Source organism: Ambystoma mexicanum, chromosome 6p, assembly GCF_040938575.1.
Source record: "Ambystoma mexicanum isolate Mex_15411 chromosome 6p, UKY_AmexF1_1, whole genome shotgun sequence".
NCBI classification, from domain to species: Eukaryota; Metazoa; Chordata; class Amphibia; order Caudata; family Ambystomatidae; genus Ambystoma; species Ambystoma mexicanum.
This window is the reverse complement of record NC_090935.1, coordinates 1,004,897,297-1,004,924,510: the sequence shown is the minus strand read 5'-3', so window position 1 is coordinate 1,004,924,510 and position 27,214 is coordinate 1,004,897,297.

Sequence of the window (27,214 nt, the reverse complement as noted above, 5' to 3'; positions counted from 1 at the left end):
AAAAGAAAAACACCACCACCTGCAGGAAAGTACAGTTTCTAGTGCTCATTGTGTTGAGAATGTTGTTACAAGTTCTGAAAGAAATTAATGTGTGCCTACAATGGCCCTGCATACTAATGAGCAAGTATCGGACGCTGCACAATCTGTAAACAAAGTCATCCCAATTAGAAGGTTATGTGAAACTACAAGTAATTTCAGTCAAAGAATATTTTGAAATTAAAACAAATTCTTCAAAAGAGACAGAAACACTTTGATGGTCAGAAAAAAAAGAGGGGTGTACAGTACATTTGGAGCAGTCAATAAAATTAGGGAAGTCCACAAAATAATGCTTAACCACAAAAATGTTTCCAGTCTTTAAAAAACTGTAAAACTGTAAAAGGGGTGCAGCTTCATCTTCGGTGATTCAGAAGAAATTTGGAAATTCTAATTAAGAAAGACTTTCAGGTAAAAAGGAAGCTGGTCATGTAAATTTTAAATTGAATGCGAAAGTTCTCCAAACTCATGAAAGAACTCTTTTTTTCAAGTTATATTTTATTGAAATCTCAATGTATCATATACAGCATAACAGACATATAAGTAAATCAACATCGAAATCCCATTTTCAATTTAACAACCATTCCATCACCCCACCCCCACGAAGAAGAGAAGAAAAAGAAAAAAAGGGGTAACCACATTCAAGTTCCATGCTTCTGTAATAGCAACAATAGCCTGTAATTGCCGGCTCGTGGGGCTGTGACGACCCTGTACATACAAAGAAGTTAGACTCAATAAGGCACGCCAAAGCCGATCCCGCACCCCCGAGATCAAAGCAAAGAGATGTGCCTCATGAGCTGCAGCTGAAAAAACATATGTTCTTTCTCCTGGACGAAGTCCAGAAATGGGGCCCAGCTCTTGGAAAATGTGGGTATCCGATCTTGGGCGAGTGCCGTTAGCTTCTCAATTGCTAAGAGTTCCCAAACTTTTAGCCACCAATATGAGGTACATGTACCCTCTTGGGTTTTCCAAGCCCAGGCCCGGTTTATCTTTGCGGACATCAGGAGATGAGATATGAGCTCCGCCTTGGGGCCCGACTGTGGGAATGTGCCATCCTCTGGTGTGTCTCCTAGTAATAATTTCAGTGGGCTCCTGGGAAGAAAGCAGCCCATGATGTATTTGATTCATGAGCGGATCTCCTGCCAATAGGTTTGCATGGTCGGGCAGTGCCACCACATGTGTGCTAAGTCCCCAAGTTGCCCACAGCCATGCCAACATCGGTCTGAGTGGTCTGATTGAATTGCATGCAATCTTTGGGGGGGTCATGTACCATCTGAAACACATTTTGAGGGCATTCATTTTTACTATGCCACACCGGGAGCTTTTTTGAGCCCTTGCCCAAATCCTCGACAATGATTTCTCTGAAATATCCCTATTCAACTCCCTTTCCCACTGTGTCATATATGGGAGCCCAGAGTGCCCGCGATTCTCACTGTACAAAGGCCCTGCTATTTATGCCCGGCGTGAGATCTGGATTACAGAGGACTAGGGAGAGTGAGCACAACCCCATCTGAAACCCTCTCTGGGCACAAGTCTTATCCCAGGCTTGTAATGTGGTCCAAGTTGATATTTGGGGCTTTTGATGCTGGCGTATGGATTCCATGGGAAGGAAAGGAAGGTAGGCTAACTGGCAGGGTGCACAGGTTTGCTCTATTTCTTTCCATTTCGGTGCCTTATCCTCAAGAGCCCAATCGAGCATCAGGGAAATCTGAGCCACCCGAAAATACCTCTGGGTGGATGGGACCCCCAATCCACCCATGCCTCTGGACCGAGTGAGAAGCTTGTGGGAATTTCTAGGGGACTTGCAATGCTAAATGAATTGCCCTACTGCTTTTTACATATCAAATAGGTCTTTCTCTAGGATACCAAGTGGGAGGGCCTGAAAGACATAAAGGAGTTTCGGGAGCAGGAGATTTTAACTTCATCCACCTGCCCAAGACATGAGATTTCCTGTAAGTCCCACCTCTGTAGCATCTCCTTGGCCTCCTTCCACAGGGTGGGAATGTTGGCCTTTGTGAGGAAATTGTATTGTGCCGTGATGCAAACTCCCAGGTATGTGATTTCTTTGTCAGCCTAGCGAAAGGGGAAAGAGTCCCTCAAGGTGTTCAGTACCTACGGAGGCTCTGTAATAAAGAAACCCACAGATTTCTCATAATTGATAGGCAGGACCTACTCAAAGCAGAGCCACACAGGGCAGCGAAAGGTCTCAGGGGCCCATGGCATGCCAGGGGTGCTTACCAAAGATGGTGGAGAAACCCCGGGGATCAATGTGGTGTTCATTTGTCCTCAGAAGACTGATTTATGTTAACAGCCCTGACACTCCGGAGCTTATTAGACAAACTCCCCAGGTCCATCTCCTCTCTGAGCCACAGTGTCCCGTTGGACATGCTGCCAAGCTGGCATCTTAGTCTGCCAGCGCAGTCACCAGTTTCAGGACCCAACCTGCAGTGGGAGACCATGGCACTGCTCTCAGGTTCCCACGGCGGGAAGCACTCAAGCCCCTGACCAAGGCTGCCACTTGAGCTTCAGAGGCAGAAGGACTCCCCAAGTGCTCCCCAGCAGAGCTTCACATAGAGGCTGCAGGCGGTCTTCCCCGTCCCAGTACGCAACTGTATCATCTGTCATATTGGTAGGGGACAGGACAGCCACTATGCCAGGCCAGCAGGTCTCCACGTTTCTCAGGACCTCAGGGCATTGAAGAGGAGCAGGATGGGCTCCAAGCAACAACACACAGTCTGGAAGGTATAAGTGTTGTAATTTATTTAAAAAAGCATTATTGGGGATCACTGGGCACTACAAGATGGAGCCTACAGCAGGCACGTCTTCATCCGTTGCAACCTGGCCGCCTCATAATGAAAGAACTGTTGTGAAAAGGTAGGTATATAGAAAAATAATTTAGGAAGATGTTTATACAGTTTTTGGTCGTGGTTATCATCAAAAATCTGCTGTGACTTTTTCACAGTGCTTAGTCAACCAAGAAACAGAGTTATGGGACATTTCTGCTGAATTGAAAGAACCTCTTCTGTGGAAATGTACATCTACAAGCAACATTTACATAGAATTGTGTAGACTTTTTAAGGTATTTCTATCTTCTTTTCACAAAAGTGGCAATGTGAGGAGACAAATGAAATTATTACAAAAGATTGATGATACAGAACATTGATGACATTGAAGTGTGTAAATAAAGTGGACTGCAATGACATTATTTAACTTGTTTAGGAAAGAGAAAATGTAGGAGTCAGTCCCATCACATGTCTGTGCTGGCAGCGCATCACACTAAAATACAAGAACTTTGATCAGTGCAAAACAACTTATTTTACTCCTGCACTTTTCAATACAGTTCTGACTACAGGCACCATCCAAAATGTACAGTCCATAATAAAATCCTTTCTGGAATCATATTTTAAGTTTTCCTGTCTTTTGAAATATCAAATGTTGCAGCTGGACATGAAGACACTATACTGTAAGTATTGTGTCACTAGTTACAGAAAAAACACTACACCAGGTATTTTAAACAACATGGAAATGGCTGCAATTCCCACAATGCGTCAGAACCTGAATATGTTTGAAGTAATTGTTCAGTTTAGCCATTTCAGGTGATTGTAATACTATGAACTACTTTTTATAAGTTACAAAGAAAAGAGCTAGTGAGAGGCATGAAGGGAAGAATGGCGTATTTACCACTTGATTTGAAGGAAAATATCGGGATGTGGGGGTGAAGTGTCAACTCGAGGATTCTTTGTTTTATTCAGTGGGGTTGCCACAAAAGATTACAAAGTCTGGCAAGAGCGTATTGATTTTAGAACATGAAAAAGATCTTTCATGTATTTAGCAGAAGAGAAAGCATTGTACAGTGAAATGCAAAATGTACAAGATATTTATCTTCATGATGTACCTTTTAGAAACATTACAACAAATGGGCAATTTCAGCAAATTACAGCCTCTGAATTTAAAGTTTGTATGAGCATTACACCATTCACCCATTTCATTCCCATAAAATGACAGGTGATACACTTCAATAGTATCAGATGAGAAATGCTAACGTTGCACCAATCAGTGCTTAGGAGAAGAGTCTAGAAGCTTGGTGTTTCCCAATGTTTTTCCCCACTGGAAAGGGTGGAAACTTGGATGACCACCAAATAGCTTTATAGTCAAACACACACACCATAGCCGCCAGACAAACATAAAATGTGTTTTCCACTTATTGTATTAATGTGACCTTTCTACTCACTGCCATTCAGTGGCTCGCACTCTCGGAACAAGGACATGTTTCCAAAATGTTACTTTTAGTAAGATGGTGGAAAAGTAAAACATAAAGATGAGGTTTTAGACTCAAAGGTAACCACAATTCTGGCCAGCATTTGTGGAGCTAAAGGGTACTGGTACAGACCACATTCAGAGGTTCAGTGTATTTTTTTAAACATAGGTCCTTCCGCTTGGTTCATGAATTTGAGTTGCACAGAATATGGCAGGGATGATTTTACAGATTTTATTTGTGAAAGTAATCAAAACAAAGAGAGATAGCACCAGCTGAACTGTGTTTTATGAACCCTGTTCTTGTATCATGTTTCTTTCATCATCAATATTTTACCATGCTGCATTATATTTGCAGCAAAGGAAATGCTGCTTTAGGAACAGTTTAACTTTTTTTCTGAAGAAAAGAATATTAAGCTTGTGGGGCACCCCACAACCACATGCCTTTGTATACCGAAGATGTTCCAAAGTTTGGAAAACATAGTGACAGCTTTATTTGAAATATACAGAAAAGCATGTGTTATTTATACAGAAGCTAATAATGCATAGTTACAGCCAAAGTACCATGATTCCAGAGACACAAGTGTGGAAAATACTGCCAACTAAAATATTAGAACAATCAGAAATATTAAACAAAGTTCAGGTTTGGATTTTCAAGGCCCATATGTGCAGCTGGTCAGGCAAACAGTGTTTTGTCTTCTGTATCCCATATTGTCACTGGTAAATCTCCGAAAACCACATATAACTTCAAAAGAGATGAAAACTCTATGTTTATTAATGACTACAATTCTGTCATTGCTCAACTTTGGAATGCAAATATTGATGTCCAATGTGTAGCTGATAACACAAGAGCAGTTGCTCACTATGTTATGGCTTACTTTGCCAAAGCAGAAATGAAGGCAAATTACTTGTGTCTGATTTACCTGTAGACAAAAGTCTGATTCAAAAATGTCTAAACTTTGGCATCAAAATATTCTCCCCCATAGAGAGTGTGGTGTGTATCAAGCTTTCAATTGACTCACCAGGTTTCTTTTGTATGGATGAATTATCAACATTTTTTGGCTCAGCCTTGGTCCTGCCATTTGTCACAGGAAAATGTTAAAGCTTATTACTGCTATTTAAGAATTTTTAAAAAAGAGTGCCTGATGGTACAAACACCTGCAAAAATAATGTGATTGACACATATAACCCAAAGAGGTCTGGTGTACTTGTATGAAGTAGAAGAGCAGTATACATGCCACGGTGTGGAAGGTGATGTGAAATCTGGATTTTTCAAATTATATGGATCAAATCATATGGATGCCCTGGCTGCTGGCGAGACATGAAAAACCATCTCTCATCAGCCACATGAAACTCCCTTGCCAAACAGCACAACAAAACGAATTGTTCTACTTTGTGTTGTGATAGCGTTGAAGCAGTGTTTGAGGAAAAGAAAGTAAACATTGTTTACTAAAAGTCTGATCAGTATTTAGAAATGTTATAAGAGGACATTTGTCAAGAAGAATCTGTGGCAGCAGAAATGGCAAAGAATGCACCCAAGATTAGTCAAGAATGTTGGTGGTGATCCCCTTTTTCAAAGTAAGATTAAACTTGTCATGGGGAAAGGTGAATATGCTATGAGGTAAGCAAAGGACCCTGATATTGAGTTAGATACAATGCTGTGTAATGCGAACACAGAGCAGAGAGAAATGTATGAGCCATTGAAAAAAAGATCCTTGCACGGTACTAGGCATGGAAATAATCAATTCTCCTGTGTGCGATATTGTCCTTTCTTGCTGCATGTATGTGAATAGGTGGATAGGTGGGAACAGGAAAAACCTCTATCATTCAAACGTTAACATATTTAGTCCAGCAAGAAACTGGCTACACAATCTCTTGTGTTGTAACTGCCCTCACAGGTTTGGCAGCATTTACCATAGAGGTTGTTACTTTGCATTGCTTATAATTCTTCCATTGGAGCATGTTAAAAGTTGGAATTTGGGAAACCTTCAGCAGAAGGTAGCCGTAGAACGTGGACATATGTTTAGAAGAATTAAAAGTTTGATTATGGGTGAAGTTAGCATGGTGTCTAATCTCAAGATTTGAGAATGCAAGAAATTCCGACTGAATATGATGACCTGTTAGGAGGAAAATATGCCCTGATTTTTAGTGATCTCTTCTGTAAAAGGACAAACAGACTTCCAGATATCTTTCAAAACATACTCAGAAAACAATGGGCTGAATAGGAAATTGTACTTGTTGGAATTACTTTCACTACCAAGAACATGCTGTCAATATGAGGCAATCTGCAGATATTGAATATGCATAAATGCTTAAGTGTTCATATTGGAGTACTCAATGATGGTTTTAAAAAACCTCTAAAGAACAGACTAATTTCAAATATATGTTATGATGGATACACTGGTCCCGAAGTTATGCTGGATCTATAACCGAAAAGCATTCCGTTTGTTTGTCTACTGTTGCCGGAAGAGATACATTTATTTCTGTGATGATCGAGCACTTAGAATTTACTAAAACGGCACAGCCACGTTTAATACAGTTAGAAAAATCTGTATCTCAAGCTGCTGGTTTGGATTCGGTTTTAAGACTTTGTATTAAGTGTTGACTTATGTCAAAACGTAACTTGAATATGGACATTGGCCTGTGACTAAAGCAATGGGAAGAGTCCTTTCTTTTATCACTTTTCCACTGAGTAGGTCTATATTGAATATATTATTTTGAAGGTTGAGTCTACTGGTGAGCTTCATCTATGTAGAACATCAGCATGTTTCATGAATTGTAAAGACATGCTTGTGAAAAGATCACACTTTAATGCACACATTTTAAACTTTGTCCAAGGCCAGATATCCATTTCCAAGAAATCTTTCAGAACCATTGGAATAATATTCCATGAGGGTGTTCCCATTAACAGTGGACACCATACCACTTCACTGAGAAGGGAAATAGGTTGGCTTGTATGTAATGATTCCGTAATTTCACACAGGTCCAAATTAGCTACACATTTAAAAAATGCTTATTACAATTGGAACCAAAGTTTCAATTTTTGTTTCCGGAGACTAAGGAATGAAACTAAACAATATTTGGATTACATATAAATCATAAACGGTGTACGAATGAAAGTAACAATCTGCTCTGTGTATGGCCACCTTTCTAAAGTGTATCTGACTATTTTGCAAAGACAGCACAATGTTTTAAAAATGTGGAAGGGCGTTATCATAGTTGTAGTCCAAGAAGAGGTCTGTAATAATGTGTTTGTGACCTAGATGAGGACTCACACTATTGCATTTTTTAGAAGACTATCTTATCTAAAACAATTGACAAATCTAAACGTTTTTGCAAAAAAGGGAAAGGTGTTGAAAGCATGTATACCACTTCAAGATGAAACACATGATTTTGTTTTCAGCTCCAAATAATTGCTTTCTACAATCTTCTAGTTCTCTTTTTAAATGTAAATCATAAGCTACTTATTCATAAATGTATTCATGTTGCCTAGTATTGGTGGGTTGCTTAATTGGTTCCATGTGCATTTTTTTCTGGTTATGGGAAGTGTTATTTTCATACTGTATTTCTGAGGGAAACATGTTCAAAGAATTGACAGGGGAAATATAAATCCAAGTACTTGTAAAGTGAACATCTTTTTCCATTGAAAGTTCCAGTTTATATATTTCTTTATGCACTTTTAAGGAAATTCAAAATTATAAAAATTGAATGATCTATTAAAGTGTGTAGGTTGCCCAATTGGGGATGCACACTATTTCAAAAGATTTGTCTCTTTAAAAGAATTGCGAGGGATACTAATTGATATCGTCTTTTATGGAAAAATAAGATGTTATAGGTGTACACATTAGATAGTAATTGTGAAACTACCCAATATAACTTGTTTATCAAATTTAAAAACATATTATAAAGTATGATTCGTTTTTACTGTAACATAGCAGCTGTCTCTTTGTACATGAAATGTGCTGTATGCTTTTTCATACTATTCTATTATGTGCTAATATGATTTTGCATCAATATGAAATGAGCTAGAAATAATAGTACAGAATTCTGATGACTTTTCATATTTAGTAAAAACTTAGGGCACATTTAAAATGGTTGCACAGGTTCCCCTCTGAAGGGTATCTTAAACATTCTGCATTTCAAATATTCTGCATTCTAAAAAGAACAACTTTATTTTGTTAGATTATGCAAAGTAAAATGTATATTTAAGTAGCTTCTTGAAGTTTTTAAAGTGTACATTTTTACAGGATATATTGAAAAGTATTTTTCCTTTAATGTATGTTTGTTAGTTTTATTGGTTACCTTTATATTTAAAATTAGTGCATGTATAACACAAAGTAACAAAATGTAGAAAATAAACAATGGAAACTTTAGGTACATCGATTGGGGGTTACCAGGGTCGCAGCTGCCACCCCTTAGGACACCCTTGCTACCCCTGTGGTCTCCCATGATACTACTAAAAAATAAAATAATAAAAATAAAATATGGACGCTCCTGGTCTGTGGCCGATGTCATGTGGCTCTTTGTTTATGGTGTGCTGTCTTTCTTGTTCAGGCCTCTTAAAAAACAGGGTGTTTAACAAAAGTAACACTTTGAGCAGTCACCCTAAATAAGAAAGAATAAGAATAACAAATCAGTTGTCTTTCTGGAATTCTATACAATGATTGCTAAACTCATCAAAGGTTTAATTTAGGCACACTTTTGGGGCGAGTCACTGATTTAGTCTGTTCTTAAACACCTCAAATTTAAAATGCAGACAAAAACTTCCAAAAAAGCATTTAGAGTAGAATGAGCATTCATTTACAACTAAGTATTTTGCTTTTCGCAAGTTGCAGTTATAGCATGTTCTTATCTGTCATTGTCTCTGTTACGATCATCACAAGACACTCCATTTCAGTGTCCTCAGTCACTTGACAAAATCTTTGTGCCCAAAAGCTTGTGTACAGTGTAGACATCTTTGAGCATAGCACATAAAGTGTCCCTTGATTTCATTCTGCCACAATGAATGCTTTGTTGTAATGTGTCTATCTTTCCTATCTCCCTGGCAGGCTGTTCAGGATGTTTGTTCGCATTTTTGAGGTAACGAGTGCCCAGAATATGGGATGCCGTGTGAGTGTGCTGCTTTCCCTGCGCTACTCTAAATTCTTTAAAACACAGTTATGAACCCTCGAATGCTATGTATTTTGCCAACCGCTGACGCCTGAAAAGTAGATTCACACAGGCTTGACCTGTGACCAGCTTGGCACCAGACCTGCAGATGGACTGGCCTGCTGTTCAATCTCAGTTACCAGTGTAATGGTATCCACTACAGAGTGTAATATGCTTTCTGACTATGAGACCATTCAGACATGTCATTTCTCATTTTACTATAACCGGTAAGATCGCTATAGCCGGTAAAATAGCTGAGTTGATTGAGTGCTCGCTGCTGCAATGTGCATGTGATCTGCAGGTTCCAGGTTCAAATCCCGGCAAGGCCAACTCAGCCTTTCATCCGTCTAAGGTTGATAAATGAGCACCAACCCAGGTTGGGTGATTATGTATATGTGCTCTATATAAAGCACTTAAGTTTAAGGGGTATATAATTACACATCACTATCGTTTGGCCTTAGACGTCTGCTTACATTCACAGTAATTTGGTAATATGGGCCAATACACACTGATATTAATGATACATATGGTGATTCATTCTTGTATGAAATGTATATTAAATTACAGTGAGATCATAACCATATTTTTCGTAGTGTACTTAGGAACAATGCTATGTGATGCCCCTTCCTGTTTGCCAATGGTGAAAAGTCGTGTTCCATCACTTCGTGTGATGTCACTTCCGGGTGGGGTCAAATTACATCATTTCCTGTGATATCATCAGAGGACAAGGGACATGTTATTTCACTTACCTTGGCTAGTAAGTTGAATGTTCAAGAAGCATACATGTAAAAGGGAAGTCTAGGTAATGTTGCTATTTCAATTTTAGACCACAACACTTCTTTTGAAATCATGTTCTGTTTGAAGGAGGTTTTAAAAATATTATAAATTAGTTTTTAGAATGTGAACAACATAACATTTTTCAAGATTTATTTAGGTTAAATTATTGAATACTTTCCGGTGAGTTGTTTTTTATCTACAGCCAAATTATTAAAATGTACAACCTTAGCAAGATGGATACTGAGAATACATATGTAATAATATATATGATAAGGAAAAGCGTGTCTGTTTACAGAGGGCTTATTATAATTTGTACTATCGTTAGTCTTTCAACCATAATTATTGGAAACAATAGAACACTTTATTAATTGATTTTAAACTAAATAAACACTTGAAAAATATAAAAAGGCAGAAATCTCAGAACCATGCACCAATGCCTTAGAACAAATAGCGTAACAAAACCTTTGAAATATGTGAAAAAACCTTCAGTTGCTTAACAGTTAAGGTGAACGACTCATATCAATAACCCTTGAAATTCTGGGAAAAAACATTAGTGAAAGTGGGGATAAGGCAGTGACTTAGAAATTGGCAGGTGTTGAAATCAATGCCACCTGACCTCTGTGTCCCCTGTTGCACAGCTGTGGCCACAATGATGACATCACAGATGACATAACAGGTGTCCTCACTTACGACATTGCAGATTTAATCATAGACCACATCACTTATTGCATCATACATGAAATCACTGATGACATCACTCATGAGCTCATCAATGACACCACTGTTTATCTGTAGATGTATTCAGTCATGCATACACTATTTTTGTTTTATTGTTTGATATTTTCAGAATATCAATATCTGCATACCATTATTAGAGAAATTATTAGAGAAATGTCATATACGCACCACTCTGTTTCATGGCAAATATCAACAACCTTCATCCCTGTAAACAAATAGAATACAAAATGGCACTTTCATATTTCATAATGTGGCAGGCAAAATAACAAGTTTTAGCTTTGTGATATTGTGGCCCTTTTCTGGGCAATGTTTTGTTACAGAGGATGTAAGATTCTTTGCTCTTCAATTTGATTTATGTTAAATCAATTTAGGTTTATCGCTCAATTGGTATTACCTAAATAATGTACATTGGTTGGTGTATTTTGAACATTTGCAACTCACATATGGTGTAATCCAATAAAAATATTTTGTCCTTCATGTCCCCTGTGCTCGCTGATCACTGCAACCAATCCTTTGCCACAGAATCTTTCCCAACCTCCCTCAGAAAATCTCCTATGCACGCCCTCCTGAAAAAACCTTCAGCAGACCCTACCTGTCCAGCCAACTACCACCCTAGTTCGGCTGGAGAAGCTGGTCTTTTCTCAACTTACCTCACACTCTGAACTTGTTGGTGGTCTCCACGACCATCAATCTGGATTCTGAGCATCCAGAGGCACGGAAACTGCTCTTCTGAACACATGTGAAGACCTACTTGCATCTCTGAACGCTAGTTCTCCAGCTGTCCTCATCCTACTCGATCTCTCCTCTGCCTTCGACATGGTCAACCATTCTATCCTCTTAAAACGGCTACATGATACCATTGGTACCTCAGAGCAGGCACTGGACTGGCTGACCTCCTTCCTAACTGACCATTCATCCCAAGTCATTTAGGGAACCTTCTCCTCACCTACTCCCTTCTCCACTTGTGGTGTCCCCCACGGCTCAATCCTCTCCCCTGGCTCTTCAACACTTACCTTGCCCAGCTGGCACTCCTCATTTCCTGCTTCTCTGCCATCTTCCAGTGCTACACAGATGACACAACTCTTTTTCAAACTTCCTGCTGACCCTCTTGCACCTTGCATCATCCCTGACTGTCTGTCTGCCATCCAGTCCTGGTGTACTTCCAAAATCTCTGCCTCAATGCCAGCAAGACTGAGAAAGTTTCATTGGGACCCCTGCTCCCTCTTTTTTCCCCTCACTTTGGCCATCCTCTATGGGCTCTCCCCCCGCTCCTCCATCTGAAGCCAGAAACCTTGGAGTCATCTTTGACTCCTCTCATTCCTTCCACCCTCACACTCAGGGCATTGCCAAGAAGTCCCACTTTCAACTCTTCCTTCTCAAAGTAATTCTCCCTTTTCTCACTTTCCTCTAGAAGCTCAATGTTATCCGAGCCCTGGTTCTCTCTAGGCTTGACTCCTGTAATAGCCTTCTCCTGAATCTACCTTCTTCCACTTTATGACTACTCCATCTAATCCGGAATAGGGCAGCAAGATGTATCCTTGGCCTTAAAACCAGGGACTGTATCACTGCTGTTGGGACAAACTCTCAGGTATGCCAGAGTGATGCTGGAAGTCCACGGACTTGGAGAGCCAAACTCCCTCCCCCCAGTATACACAGAGGACTCAGTCAACGGCAAGTTCCAAGTGTGGTTAAATACAAATAAAACCAACAGGGATTGACAAGAACACAGGAGGATTCCAGTACTTCTCAGCATCTCCTGGCTTGCAGGCCAGTTTTACTATAAAGTTACATCATTACTCCATCATTACTTGGGCCTTTCTCCACAAACCTATCAGTGTGAGGGATTGGCTGTCGGAAGTCTAATAACCTATATGATCACCTATATCTGTTAGTCTACTGGCTCTAAAATGTCAGCTGGCTGGCCTGTCCGATCCCCAATTTACTATCTATTACATTGTTTCAGAGTAGTGGGCCTACCATTGGTTCTTGACCATCGCCATCCACCCCTGGGATACTAAACTGTGATTGGCTAGAGCTGATCCCCCCAGACCTGGGACTCGAATGAGTTCTCCGTTCGCTGTGTGCCTTTTCAAGGTAATGTGAACGATTATGTGTCTGTATTGTAACTTGTGTACACCACCTATGCCTTATGAGAATATTCTCCTAACGGGAGCAACACTTGTTGCAATCTGCATCTGGAGGCTGGGATGGGCTTCTCTTTCCCATCGTGGAAGACTGTCCATTGTTTAATTCGGCTGTACCACATATTTAGAGACCACAAAATTGAGCTCTGCAGCTCCTAATTATGAGAATGTATTCAGTTTCCTTGCAGCTGGTCCCTTTGCTGTCTGGGGATTGGAACGTCTCCATATCTCTTGACCTTGTCTGTGGGCCTTGTCTCATGCATCTTGCTCTCTGTCCAGCCTTAGTCAGCTCTGTTCATCTCCTACTCAGGCATTTAAGGCCTGCTGAAATGTTATGTTCCTAGATCTCATACTGCAGTTTCTACACTATTCATGTTATACTACATTCCCTATGGGTTAGCTATACATGGTTCAATCAGGTTCCATATGCATTCCTGTATGACCATGCAACTATTGGCTTTAAGCATCAGCAAGCTTGCTCAGGATCTCTTGTGCCTTGCGGTTTTCTGCATTACTGCATTTGGCTAATGACAAAATAATAAAAGCAATGACAGTATGTATATGTATCTGTCCTCTAACTATAGAACTGTGAACTCATGTTCTTCGTGTATTCAAGTGTGTTTTTGTGTGGTGCAATGCGGACTGCACATGTGCTTCATGCCTAATGCTGCTATATCGTGGTGTCTATAATGGCATCAGTATCATGGCTTCTTGGTGCTTAGTCCAGTCTGTCCCTATAGGTGTCTCTGACCACACATGGATAGATGTGTACCGCACCTGGTCTGTATGGCTGACTGAGAGGGAACCTCTCAGTGTATTTGTCAATCATTGGTGCATTTGGGATTCCTCCGAAATAGAATGGGTGGTTGTGGGTTTTTCTGACCTTCCGTCTTGTCATGAACTTGGTGGGGCAGGGGTGCCCCAGGATCCTGACTCTCTCTTCAGTCCCCCCCTCTGGTACCCCCCCTCTGGTTGACCTGTCGACCACATCTTTATAGGTCAATCTTTTAGCTCTTGGTTGCCATATCTTTGTTATTCCTCTGAGGTGTCCATAGTAATTTACATGTTCATCGAATGTCCATTCCATATAACTGCACACTCCTTCGGGGTTGCACCACAACCACTCCCTTCATAGTACTTGGCATCAAATGGGTTGTTCAATTTCATCGCTCCAAGCAGGAACAATTCACATGTCACTATTCTCTCTCTCAGCTTGTTTCTTTCTGCACAATCTGGTCCTTCGCTCCTCCTATGTTCACATCCATCAAGACCTGCATACCAATAGCTTCCTCCGCCGTCGTCTTACACTTAGTGAGACACATTTTTATTCCACACATTGACACTCCTGTCAATACCTGTCAATACCAGTGTTCCCATTATCACCTTTAATCCATTTGACAGCCATTATGGCATCCACGGATCATATGTACGATATCCAGCTCTTGTGAAGTATTCATACATCGCTTTTACTAACACATCTGCACTACTTTCAAAGTCTTTCAGTGCTCTTGTGGGAGGAGTTGGTGGGAGTTGCATGCGCCGTCCTATCACTACCTCATGAGACGTTAAATTGTGGTCGGACCCAGGCTTATTGCGCAATGCAATGCGCGTGCTCTTCTGTGTTTTCGTTCAGGCGTTCACACAGTCCATTGGCTTGCGGGTGGGACGAACAGGCGAATTTGTGTTGAATGCCCAGCAATGTTGTGATGTGCTTGAACATTTCATTGGCAAAGTGAGGGCCACTGTCAGACCGCAGGACCTCACACACGTCCCATGTCGGGACACTTCCCTGACCAAAAATGTGGCTGCTGTGAGAGCGTCAGGATGCAAACAGGGACCTGCCTCAATCCACCTGGCGAATGGGCACACAGTCACTATCATGTAGCGGTATCCTTGACACACTTGTATCATGTCAACTTAGTCAACATGTAAATGCTTGAACGGGCCTACTGGCCAATGTATGGCTCATTTCTCAACTCTCAAGGTATGCCCTGCTGTGTATTGCTTGCATGTCAAACAGTTACTTACAAATTCAGCCATGTTTTCTGCGAAATTAGGAATGAACCATGTTTCTTCAATGCAGGCAGTAATGACCACTTTTCCCATGTGTGTTGGGTGGTGTAATTGTGTCAGTGCCGTGTTCAATAATGCTGGTGATATGACCACTTTCCCTGTGTTATTCTGCTGCTATAGGGCATCTGTTGGAGATACTGTACTTCCCGTTTTAGTCCACAGTTTGTTCTCTTTGCTGGACGCAGCTCTCTGCAGCTCCATAATTTGTGTTTATGGTAATGCATTGTACCCCTTTTCAGTACCATGTTCCTGGCATAATCTCGTGCATTTGATACTGTCTCCATTTCCAATAGCTCTCCAAAATATGCTGTGCATTTTGCTTCATAGTCGGCTGCTTTGTTCCCCCTTGAGATAGGATCTGCCCCTCGGATGTGAGCTTGACACTTCACTATCGCTACCTTCGCAGGGTACTCAATGATGTCAATCAATTTGCCAACAGGAGTGTGTGTTGTACTGCTGTCCCATCTGTACTCTTGAAGCCTCTCCTTGTCCATCGTGCCAATCCTGAGTGCACTGTGGGCGTCACATAGGCAGAGTCCGAGTACACTGTCACTTCCTTTCCCTTGCTGTACTCCAACTCTAGTATTAGGGCGGCTTTTTCTGCTGCTTGTCATGTGTATAGTCTCCTTCTTGTAGGACATCTGCTAGGAAAATTGCTGGGTTGACAACTCAGCACCTCATTAACTTCAGTGAAGCGTTGGATAGTATCACTTTGTACCCTGATTCTCTCTGTGTTGTCAATGTGCTCTTTGACTTTTGCAGTACCGAAAAAAGGCCATGCTCCACATAAAGAGTGGTAGTGCACCCCACGGTGAGTGCTGCTGACTTATCCACCGCCAATGCGGCAGCAGCCAAAGCTTGTTCAAACTGATAATGTCCTCTCATTAATGGGTCAAGCTTCCCACTGTAGTAGGCTATGGGTTTGTGTCCCATGCTTGTCTTCTGTGTCAGTACTGCTTTCACCACCACACCATCAGTGTGCGAGAACAAAAAAAATATTTTTTTGTAGTCTGGGACCCCTAACACTGGTGCTGTGCATATTTCCTCCTTTATCATGTCAAAAGCATCAGTCATCTCTGTGGTCCATGTCAGTGTCTTGTGTCCCGTCTGTGCTTCCTTCAGAGCGCCCAAGAGAGGCCTTGTGTACGTACTGTAGTCAAAAACCCATGCTCTACAGTAGTAGCACAACCCTAAGAACTGATGCATTGCTCTCACTTTCGTGGGCTTAGCTGTCTGGCGTATTGTCTTCGCCCTTTCTGGGGTAATCTGTCGACCATTTTGTGAGATCGTTTGTCCAATGTACAACACTTCCTTCTGACAGTACTGTAACTTGGCAAAAACAAAGAGGTGATGGCTGGAAGGTTTAGAATGAATCTTAACCACTGGCATTGCTCTCGGCAACCCTCCAGACCATCGTTCTTCACCTGCCAAGCCATTACAGAAGGGAAAGACCATATGCAAATCAGGCTTGGTCCCACCCCAAAAGGGGCAGTCCAGCCCGAACTGCTAGGTCACATCCCTTCTGCACGAGACCACAAGCATCCCCAAACATGTTTCGGCCTTGTTGGGCCTCATCAGTGAGGAGTAGCTTGGGTCTCTAGGCCCAGCAGGCACGGGACCCACGTCTGGGCATACCCGTCCCACTCGGGGTGACAAAGCAAAAACAAAGAGGCGATGGCTGGAAGGTTTAGAATGAATCTTAACCACTGGCATTGCTCTGGGCAACCCTCCAGACCATCGTTCTTCGCCTGCCAAGCCATTACAGAAGGGGAAAGACCATATGCAAATCAGGTTTGGTCCCACCCCAAAAGGGGCAGTCCAGCCCGAACTGCTAGGTCACATCCCTTCTGCACGAGACCACAAGCATCCCCAAACATGTTTCGGCCTTGTTGGGCCTCATCAGTGGGGAGTAGCTTGGGTCTCTAGGCCCAGCAGGCACGGGACCCACGTCTGGGCATACCCGTCCCACTCGGGGTGACAAAGCAAAAACAAAGAGGTGATGGCTGGAAGGTTTAGAATGAATCTTAACCACTAGCATTACTCTGGGCAACCCTCCAGACCATCGTTCTTCGCCTGCCAAGCCATTACAGAAGGGGAAAGACCATATGCAAATCAGGCTTGGCCCCACCCCAAAAGGGGCAGTCCAGCCCGAACTGCTAGGTCACATCCCTTCTGCACAAGACCATAAGCATCCCCAAACATGTTTCGGCCTTGTTGGGCCTCATCAGTGAGGAGTAGCTTGGGTCTCTAGGCCCAGCAGGCACGGGACCCACGTCTGGGCATACCCTCTCTCACATAGTGAGACAAACTGTAAGCACAAAAGTGCTCACTGAGGAGGCCCAACAAGGCCGAAACATGTCTGGGGTTGCTTGTGTTTCCGTGCAGAGGGGACCTGGCCTAGCAGTTCGGGCTGGGCTGCTACCATTGGTGGCAGTACCTGACTGATTTGCATATGGCTGGACTCCTTTTGCAATGGCGCAGATGGGCTAAAAAACAGTGGAGTGGAAGGTTACCCAGAGCAATGCCAGTGGTTCCGATTCATTCAAAACCTTCCACCCATCACTTTTGTAATTACAGTACTGTAACTTGGCCTTGTCCACCTTGTATCCCTTGTCAGCTAATGCAGTCAACATGTGCACTGAGTCCTGTCTACACTGAACCTCTGTCTTGCTGCAGATCAAAATTTCATCCACGTACTGTAAAACTGTGCTCTCCATCTGTATGTTGCACAAGTCCATCTGTATCACTCTGTTAAATATAGATGGTGACTCGCAGTACCCTTGTGGACGTCTTGTATGTTTCCACTTCTGGTTTCTATACATAAAGGAAGTCAAGTCTTGCGAGTCTGGAAGTAATGGTACTGAGACGAATGCATTCAATAACCGTGAAGCAGGCAGCTTCCACCAGAATACTGCATAGGATTGTCACTGCATTTGCAAGCAGAGGATACGCTGCTTCCACAATGTGGTTAAGGGGCCTTAAATCCCAGATAAAACACCATGACCCCCTTTTGCCTTTCTCACTGGGTACACCGCCGTGTTACATGGGGAGTCCGATGGCACAAGAATGGCTCTCTCTATCAGTGCTGCAATGGTCTCAGTAATGCTCTCATCTGCCTCTTTTGGGAATGGATACTGTTTCACTCTTGGTAAAATTGCTCCTGGTTTCAATTTTATCTCCACTCCGCCTATGCTGTTTAAGAGCCCCACATCATAGGGACTTGTTGTCGAATACAGTGCTGGCTGCTTCCAGCGCCATTGCCATTCTCTGTGGTACTTCCCTGTAGTGTATCCTCAATCAGTCAGTCACACTCATCTCGAATACCATCTCTGTCTCTAACCTCTATTCCCTGGATAGCTCTTTATCTGTCACTGAGGTCAACCTGCACCCTTCGGCCACTGCAATCATGGCTCTCCATGCTCGTCCTGTATTGTCCATCCCATGTACTACTATCCAGTCCTCTCTTGCTATCACTGCCTCTATGTTTATTGGTACTATTGTTCCCTCTTCCTCGTCCAATGGTATCTCAGGCCTGAATAGGTACTCGTTTGGAACCCAACACATTTGCCTGCAGTGCCTGGGAGCCATGCAATAGCAATGTCAGTCCTGTACTGGAACATCTCCTCGTCCACTGGCACCCCACTCTGTACCCTTCGTCCACAATAAGCTTGAACAATCTCTTTTACATTGAACATGTGTATTCCTGGTGTGGTGCACACTATTCTCTTGTCTGTGAATGAAATAGTCATATTCAGTCTGTTCATAATGTCTCGTCCCAGTATGTTTACAGGTGTCTGTCAAGAGTAGAGTAAAGGCAGGGATAGATCATGTTCTCATATAGAAAGAGAGACATCATCTGTGAAAGGAATCACTTCCTGAGCCCCAGAGAATCTTTGAGTGTTCATGGCATCGCCTGACAATTGAAATGCTCCTTCCAAAATGCAGGACCTAGCCGCCCATGTATCTACAAAAAAGGAAAATATCTTGTCACCTATTGCCACCTCTATGTGAGGTTCCTCCGCACGGTTGGGTGTGATCAACAGGATGGAACACATCAAGTCCGTCTGTGGGCCGTCCTATTGAGGGCATAAGGACATCCCATTTCCGTCATGAAACTGGAACCTACCATGGTAACTCCTCCCAGTTGTCTAATGGGAACCATTGCCATGGAGTCCACATGTGCTACTGCATCATTGCTGTATCTGTGCCAATTGTTGTGTTTTACCGCAGCCTGTGGTGCATGCAAATACTGTGGTACTGGCGCTTGCATCTGTGGTATCTGCGGTTTCATCTGTGGTGATTTTACCTGTACTTGTGGCATCTGTTGGTGTGTACCATGTATCCGTCCTTGCTGTTGATGGTCTTTTGTGTAATAGTCATCCTGATCCCCTTGGTATGACTGCTGGCCCTGTGTTCTGCCCACACGTCCAACACTGTGGTGGCTCCCTTCCTTGCCCTTGGACACCCCCTGAAAAATGCCCTGTGCCCTGCTGCACTTGCTGCCCATATCCCTGAAACCCTCCTGGAAAGTCCCCTCGGTTATGATGCATTTGTGGTCCAAACCCGCATCCTCTCGGTTGCCCCCTCTTCCTCAAAACCCTTGCTGCGTGTTCCCCAGCCCCATGAACCCACCCCCATGGGCGGTGTGAACTGCTGCGGCTGCTGCAGTTGCTGCGTCCCCTGTGTGTGGTTGGGCTGGTTAGTACCACCCCTTCCATTGCATATTTCGATACTTTTTTCTGTACTAGTTTCGCTTCATCTATCTTCCTGTCCTCTGCCTTTTTCTTGAGCAGCTCTTGCCATAGTCTGAAATGGTGAACTATCATGAGTTGTATTTCTGGCCAACCCTTTGCTTCCATGCCTACCAACTCCCTTAAGTCTTTCTGAACTAGCTCTGGCAGCCCATGGCGTAGTCTATGATAGAATATTGCTACTGTTTTATCCCACGGTTCTCGGGTTTCAGGCCGCCAAAGCTCTTAAATCTCCTGAATCTACTGTAGGAGGTCTTTGTCTTCCCTCATTTACGGGACATAATTGCCCCAATGTGTGATGTGGCTGGGTATTTTGTCCTTAATGCTTGCCATACTGCTGCTCTGCAGTTAAACGGCAAACTATTGTGCGCTGTGTTTTGGGTTGTCACCCCAGGGAACCCCGCCCTCTTCCATATGTCATCAGCGGCATCCCCGAGGATCACCACTAGTAGCCCCTTTACATCTCCCACTGCTAACCTATTTCCCGCTGTCATTCTCTCCATTTCGTAAATCCATTTCCAAGTACCCGCGCTTAACAATGGCAGCCTACACGTCAAATTCTCCTTGTCACTGTGTTTCCATGGTATATACTGAGGTTGCACCCCTCCCCTTTCCAGTAAGGGCATCTGTGTGAACCCTTCTTCCCCATGCGTGCTTCTAGTCATCCTAACCTGCCTGTTCTCGCTTTCGATGCCTGCCTACACATCTATCAGTTCTGGTATGGGTATCCGGACACTGTCATCATGTTCCCCCATTTGTCTTCCCCTTGAGCAAACTATATCGGTTTCCCCCTTCCTTCGTCCTGGGAGACCTCTAAGCCTGTCCACATATGTAGTGACATCATTGAGGGTGCGCAAGTCATTCGCCAGCCATGTCTGCTTGTCCTGGCTTCCTCCTCCTGCTCCTTCTGTATGTGTCCCGTGCTCCCATGTCACCTGCCTATCTGCTCCCGTCCCCATAGACTGCTGAATCAACACCCAGATAAAAAGATAATCAAACCAGAGAGGCAGACAATTTATAAAGAACGAAGAAATACCAAGGATATGTGACATCTTGTGATCAATATAGAGAAACTTATGCCACAAACATGATGAAGCTACTTAGCTAGTTTAAACATGTACAGATGCAATGGAATGCAAGCAGCAAAGCAATCATGAAGCTAGCCAAATGCTTTTAATAGTTAGATTGCAGCAAGCGCCAACATATACATATGTACCTCATAGATATATATGGATTAAATAAAGAATGAATGTTTCCACTACATATGAAGCAGTCTTCAGCATCGAGGAAGGCCTCAATTCAGTGTCGCAGTTACAAAAAGCAATTGAATTAAACAGAATATATTTCAGCTAAGAAGTTGGCTGAGCCACGGCCAAGGTCTTATCAGAACTGGAATTGGCTGACATTGGATACAATTAACGTGAAAGAACAGAAACTCCTATACAAGAAGGTCAAGCAGAGCAAGGGACGTCAGAGGAATATTGAAGAATAAAATCAAATACACGAAAAGGCTCAATTCATGGTGTCCAGTCACGTAATGGAAGAAAGTTGGATGCACGAGAAGATCACACCTACGCACGGAAGCCAGAGAGTACCCATACTGCTTAAAAAGTCCCAGAGAACAGTACAGACTCAAGGCCAACTTCAAAGTGTGAATTGACACTGAAAGATTGAGGTGATGATGGATTGTATTTTTAATTGGTGGGAAGCTGGTATCAAGACAAGCTCACCCGCACCTGGTTGTTCGGTCTGCATGCTGCTCACGTAGGTGGAAAGTTACTGATGGGGGTTAGAAGCCAAGCAATTGTAGGGGACCACGTAGTGGGGGGTCCTATAGTTTGTGTAGCCAATGGGACGTCATACATTTAGTGATGTTCATACTGGCCCTTTTGAAGGGAGGGCTTAGTTGCACCAAATGTTGTTGACTATCCAATTATTTCCCTCCGTTACCCCATACAGATAAAACACCTATACTTTGTTATTCACTTAGAACCAATCCCGCTTCCGGATAGGTTTTAGTAATGTGCCACGTAGGATGACGTTGGTAATGACGCAGGTCAACACGTCAGCTATGACCGATTACGGGTTTAAGAACCCAACTTTTTAATGAAATGATTGAGAGTTAGAGTATCGAGCGATTGCTGATGTTCGTTGTGCTTACTGTTTTAAATACTTGCATTAAAACAGACAAACTTTCGCCAAGCTATTTGTGTTGCCTAAATTATTGATGTTTGATTAAAATCTGCATCCCCATCTAGCTCCATGGTATTGCTACTCATCTTAAATGGCTGGAAGCATCCAATTCACTTGGTAGCAGAGATTGATCGTTAGATGAGATACCAACAGCCGTCGACATAAGTAACTTTAGAGTCACTGCAATATCGCACAACCTTTGCCATTCGGCTGACAGGACGTGAAGCTCCTCATGGATAGTGGCTAGGATAGGACAAAATCCTTGCACCAAGGGTTTGACGGGACCCCTACTTTCTATAGGAACCCCTCCCACATCTACGAGCAACAGATCGGAAAGCAGCTCGAAGAGGCGGTAATGAAGGCGGTGATCCCGACGGTCCGAAGATGAAAAACATGCAAATGGTTAGTGAATAAGACCAAAGAGTGTGGCAAAAGGATGCATGCTTAGTAAATAATGGAGAGTAACGGAGGGAGGCGGGATAAAAGTAATGCAAGAGTAAGAGCGTAATATATATGTATATGGGAAAAAGATATTGGGCCTCATTAGGAATTTGGAAGTACAGTGACAATGGTGCCGGTAGTGCTACCGACACCATTTGTTACCGTACCGCCACATTACGAGTTCTGCATGCGGGTGCCGCTCTACACGACTGGTTAGACCAGGCGTGCAGAGCGGCACCTGCAAGCAGAACTCGTGATTGCACCGGCACCATTATCAATGGTGCCGATGCAACCATGCTCCCCACCCCCATTCGGCCCTATGGGGCAGAATGGGTATCGGGAGCCCGCCCACACCGGCACCTGCGAATGGGCAATTACTGGCCCATTCAACTCATAATGGGCCGGTAATGGCCCATTCGTGGGTGCCGGTGCCGGTAGTGAGTTCGGTGGTAGCCGTGCCTGTAATATGGGCACAGCTACCGCCAAACTCGTAATGAGGCCCTTTGACTTGAGTGTTGTCAAGTAATATGTGAGGAACATAGTCATGAGGTGTAGCCATGCTATGAGGATACGCCCTTTCCTAAACTTTGAGTGCTAGCAGAAGCTTTAATTCAGAGCCCTTTACAAGGGACATATAAGAGACGAGATTAGTTTAAAGACTTACTTAACAGAATTAGCATAAATTCCAATCGGAGCAGAATATAGAGGGTAAAACGAGTCCTAAGAGAGAATCGTGAGGTGCACGTAGATGTGGCCGGTCAAGTCTGTCTGTTTTGTTTTATGTGGTTGTGAGGTGTAATGACATCAGAGTTAAAAAAAGAAATGTTTTGAGTAATAGAAGAAACGTGAACTTAAGATGTGAAAAGTGATTATTTTAAGATTAAACTTTGATGGTTGTTTTTTAGCAAGATTAAAGTAAAAAATTGCATTGTGACGGGATTGGAGCTTGCGACGATTGGTGCTCGCTCATAAGTGTATGATTGATTGAAACACAAAATTTAAAACTGTAGTTAAAGCATAAGCAAGTGGTAGCAAAGAAAAAAGTAAAGATTAAGACATGGAAGAAGTTACGCCATTAGTGCATCTTTGCAAACAGCTACCAAAGCACGTGCTTAAACTTTTAAACAGTACAGTGCAGAATGGGTTAAAGGGACAGCAGAAACAATGTTTATGCCATGGCCCTCATTATCGAGAACAGTTCTACAGCATATGACAACATATTTGCATGCTGCGTATGCAGGAAAAAAGTTAGAAACGCACCTAGCCAGTCTAGAACTTTGGAAATGTATGAACTTCAGAAGGAGGAGAAGCCTCCTTTAATTTGAATACTCAATATATGCAAAGAGGGGGTGGGTGGAGAGCCTTCTGCTCCACCCGCCCCATCTGAAATGAAAGATTAGATTAAGAGAGAAGACAGGTTGTACCCATTAAGAGAACTTAAAGCAGCCACGGATATAGCAATCTGTTGTACGAGTCACCCACGCAAAGTAGTGACGAGGACCCAGAGAAAGATACCGAGAAAGATATAACCTCCAAAGTCCTGAGGGACAAGGAGCGATGCGATAAGGAGAGAAGTGATCAAGCAAGCACATCTCTAGGCATATGGAGAGAAATAAAGAGATGGAAGGGAGATAAGGATAAAACGCTCGTACAGAACGAATGGTTGGGAGGTCAGATTTTACTTAAACTCAATGGTAAAGTCATCGATGATGTAAAACAAAGGGGAGATCAAGACGAACAAGACAGAAAAGACAAAGAAAGGGAGGAATGATTGAGAGATGAAGGAGCGAAAAGAAAACATAGGCAAAGACGAGAACAGTTATATCAAGATGAGCAAGCTAAAAAACAAGAGAGAGCAGAAGAGCAAAGAAAGCGTGATGATAAATAAAGATCAGCTGATGAAAAGGAAAGACTGAAAGAGAAAAGAATAGAAGCAGATGAACAGGAAAGGATAAGAGAGAAAAGAATACAGAGACGAAGAGATGAAGAAATACAAAGGGCATATGAACGAAGGGGTATGAAAAAGTGGAAGATAGAGTAAGAGAAGAGGCTAGAAAGCGCAGAGAAGTCGATGACGACATGGAACGCAAAAGGAGACAGAGAGCATGAGATCTTGAGTATTTGGAAAGGGAGGTAAGAAATTCCAGTCCATGGGTAGCATGGGAAGACACAGAGAAATTCTTTCATGAGTCCGAGTTATTGCCAGGAACATCTAGAATAAACCTGGAAGACGAGTTTGACTCGCAAAGCCTTGGGGAAACGATTGATAAAGTCTACCACGAAATGCAAACACAGAAAGAAGCACAAATGAAGGGAAAAAATGATTGCCTCGAGAGCACTCAATTGTATGAGAAGGAGGAAGCCTCCTGTAGTGCGAAACAGAAGGACCTGTCTTTAGACAGACTTTCATTAAATAGAGATGACGATGAGAGGAGTTGCACGAGTTGGGCACAAGAAGTATCAGATGAAGAAAGGTAAACTTTCTCAAGAGAGGTTAGGAGTGATGCATGTAATCCAGAAGAACATTCACCTGTGAACAAAGAACAAGATGGTCAGATTTGAAGATACCTATGTCCAAGGCATCAGAGCCACTGACACAGTCAGACTGACATAAGGAGCAACCCCATGGACAGAGGGGGGAGTCCCCGCCTTATGTAAGCAGGCTAAGGTCATTGCCAGGTGGACAGCGATGTGGGAATATTACTCCAACAGTAGACAAATGATGAGAGATGAGAATGAGTTTGGAGCATCGCAGTTCCACTTGTTGGAAAAGGGAGGAGCCAGGCCACAGTATATACCATGATCCCAGATGGACAGGGAAAACTTAAAATGTAAACTCCTGAATTTAACTTCTGGCACTGGAAAATGGATACATGAGTTGGAAAAAATGACGGGAGGGAATACATTAGCTATAGGAGATACTAAAGGTCTTCTAATCGCCATACTTGGTGAGAGGGCTGATGACGTATGGACACGGGCAGGTTAACCTGGTGTGACTACAGTCAACAACGCACATGATGGAGCACCATTTAATAACTGTAGAGCACCGATTTGGGAAGCGTTTCGAGTGCTATATCCGGACATGTCTGATATGGGAGCTATAATGACAAAAAAAATGAAGGAAGGAGACGATCCGTTGCTTTACATTCAAAGGTTTCATGACGCATTGGTGCCTGAAGCACAGGACGCTTGAGGGAAGTCTATAACTGTATTTTATCATATATTATGCCAAGGGGTGCCAGACCAAGTACAGAAACAGCTCAAGAAATGAGTGGGGATTGAAGAAAAACCCTGTTCGGAAATTCAGTTAACCATTGCACATTATTGCAGACTACTGCAGGATAAGAATCGCAAAAGGACGATGCACGTAAAGGTGAAGAAGCAAAGTTAGTTCAGAAAAAGTTATCCAAGTATGCCATCGAAGGGGCAATGTTAACTAACGTGGGTGGATAAAACCTGCAGCAAGCAGTACACATGCCGCAAGTAAATAACCAAAGACAGTTTTATCAGACAAATAATGGATATGCTCCACAAGGAAGGGGATATCGAGGGAGAGGTTGCTAAGGTAATCAAGGGTATTGGCAGAATAACCAGGGAGGTTTTCAGAATGGGCAGCAAGGGTTTCAGAATATGCAAAATGGTAATCAAAACATGCAATAAGGGCAGATGGGGAGACAGCCGCTTGTATGTTGGACATGTGGAATGACAGGGCACATAGTTCGTATGTGTAGAAGCTAAGGGATGGTGCAGAATGCTCAGTTTTCAAGACAAGGAACGCGCAAGATCAAACAATTCAGCAACAAGTGCTGAGAGTGCAGCAAAGCTTGCAACCAAAGCAAGTGACAGGTAATCAACCGGAGGGACAATCGCAGCAATCTCCTATGCTACTTCAGCAAAACACAAACACAGAAAAACCAATGACGCGTAGAATAGGAGGTGTCACTGTTGATGGAGGAAATCCATTCATGAATGGAGTGAAACTGTACCCAAAATAGGACAGCTCACTGGTAGACCGGGTGTGTTCAGTCCTATGTATTACGCTGAATCCTCATGAGGAGCCAAGGATAGACGTAATTATAGGTGGCAAAGCTTATTCCTTCTTAGATGACACCGGTGCAACACACTCATGTATACGAGAGGGCACATTTTCAATGTCTGGCAAAGCAATGTATACTTAGGGCTTTACAGGAGCAACGAGTCGAGTTCCTTTTACTGAAGAATTACCAGTCTCCATAAAAGAATGTGATATGAAGGTGCCACTACTTTATTCAAGGCAAACACCTGTCAACATATTAGGACAAGATTTAATGACAAAAATGAATATGACCATTTTTTTTACAGAAGATGGCATAGTATGGGAATGCATTATTTGAACGTGTGCAAAATGATCAGGGCATACACAGGACAAGTAGCTCCTAGAGCAATACCGCTTGAACCCCAGGTGTTCCATTATGGAATATGTGTTTTGTTAACATGGCTGCCAGGCCTAGTAGGCAGAACCAGGAGAATACCAATAATGTTGCAACTGAATGCTGGGAAAGCTATGGGAATTCTCATTCTCAACATTAGGAAGAGACAAATATTTAAAAAGCAAAATATTTGTTTAGAGAAACACATTACTGTTGCATTCTTCAATTAGGCATATGGCCATGATTCTAAAGT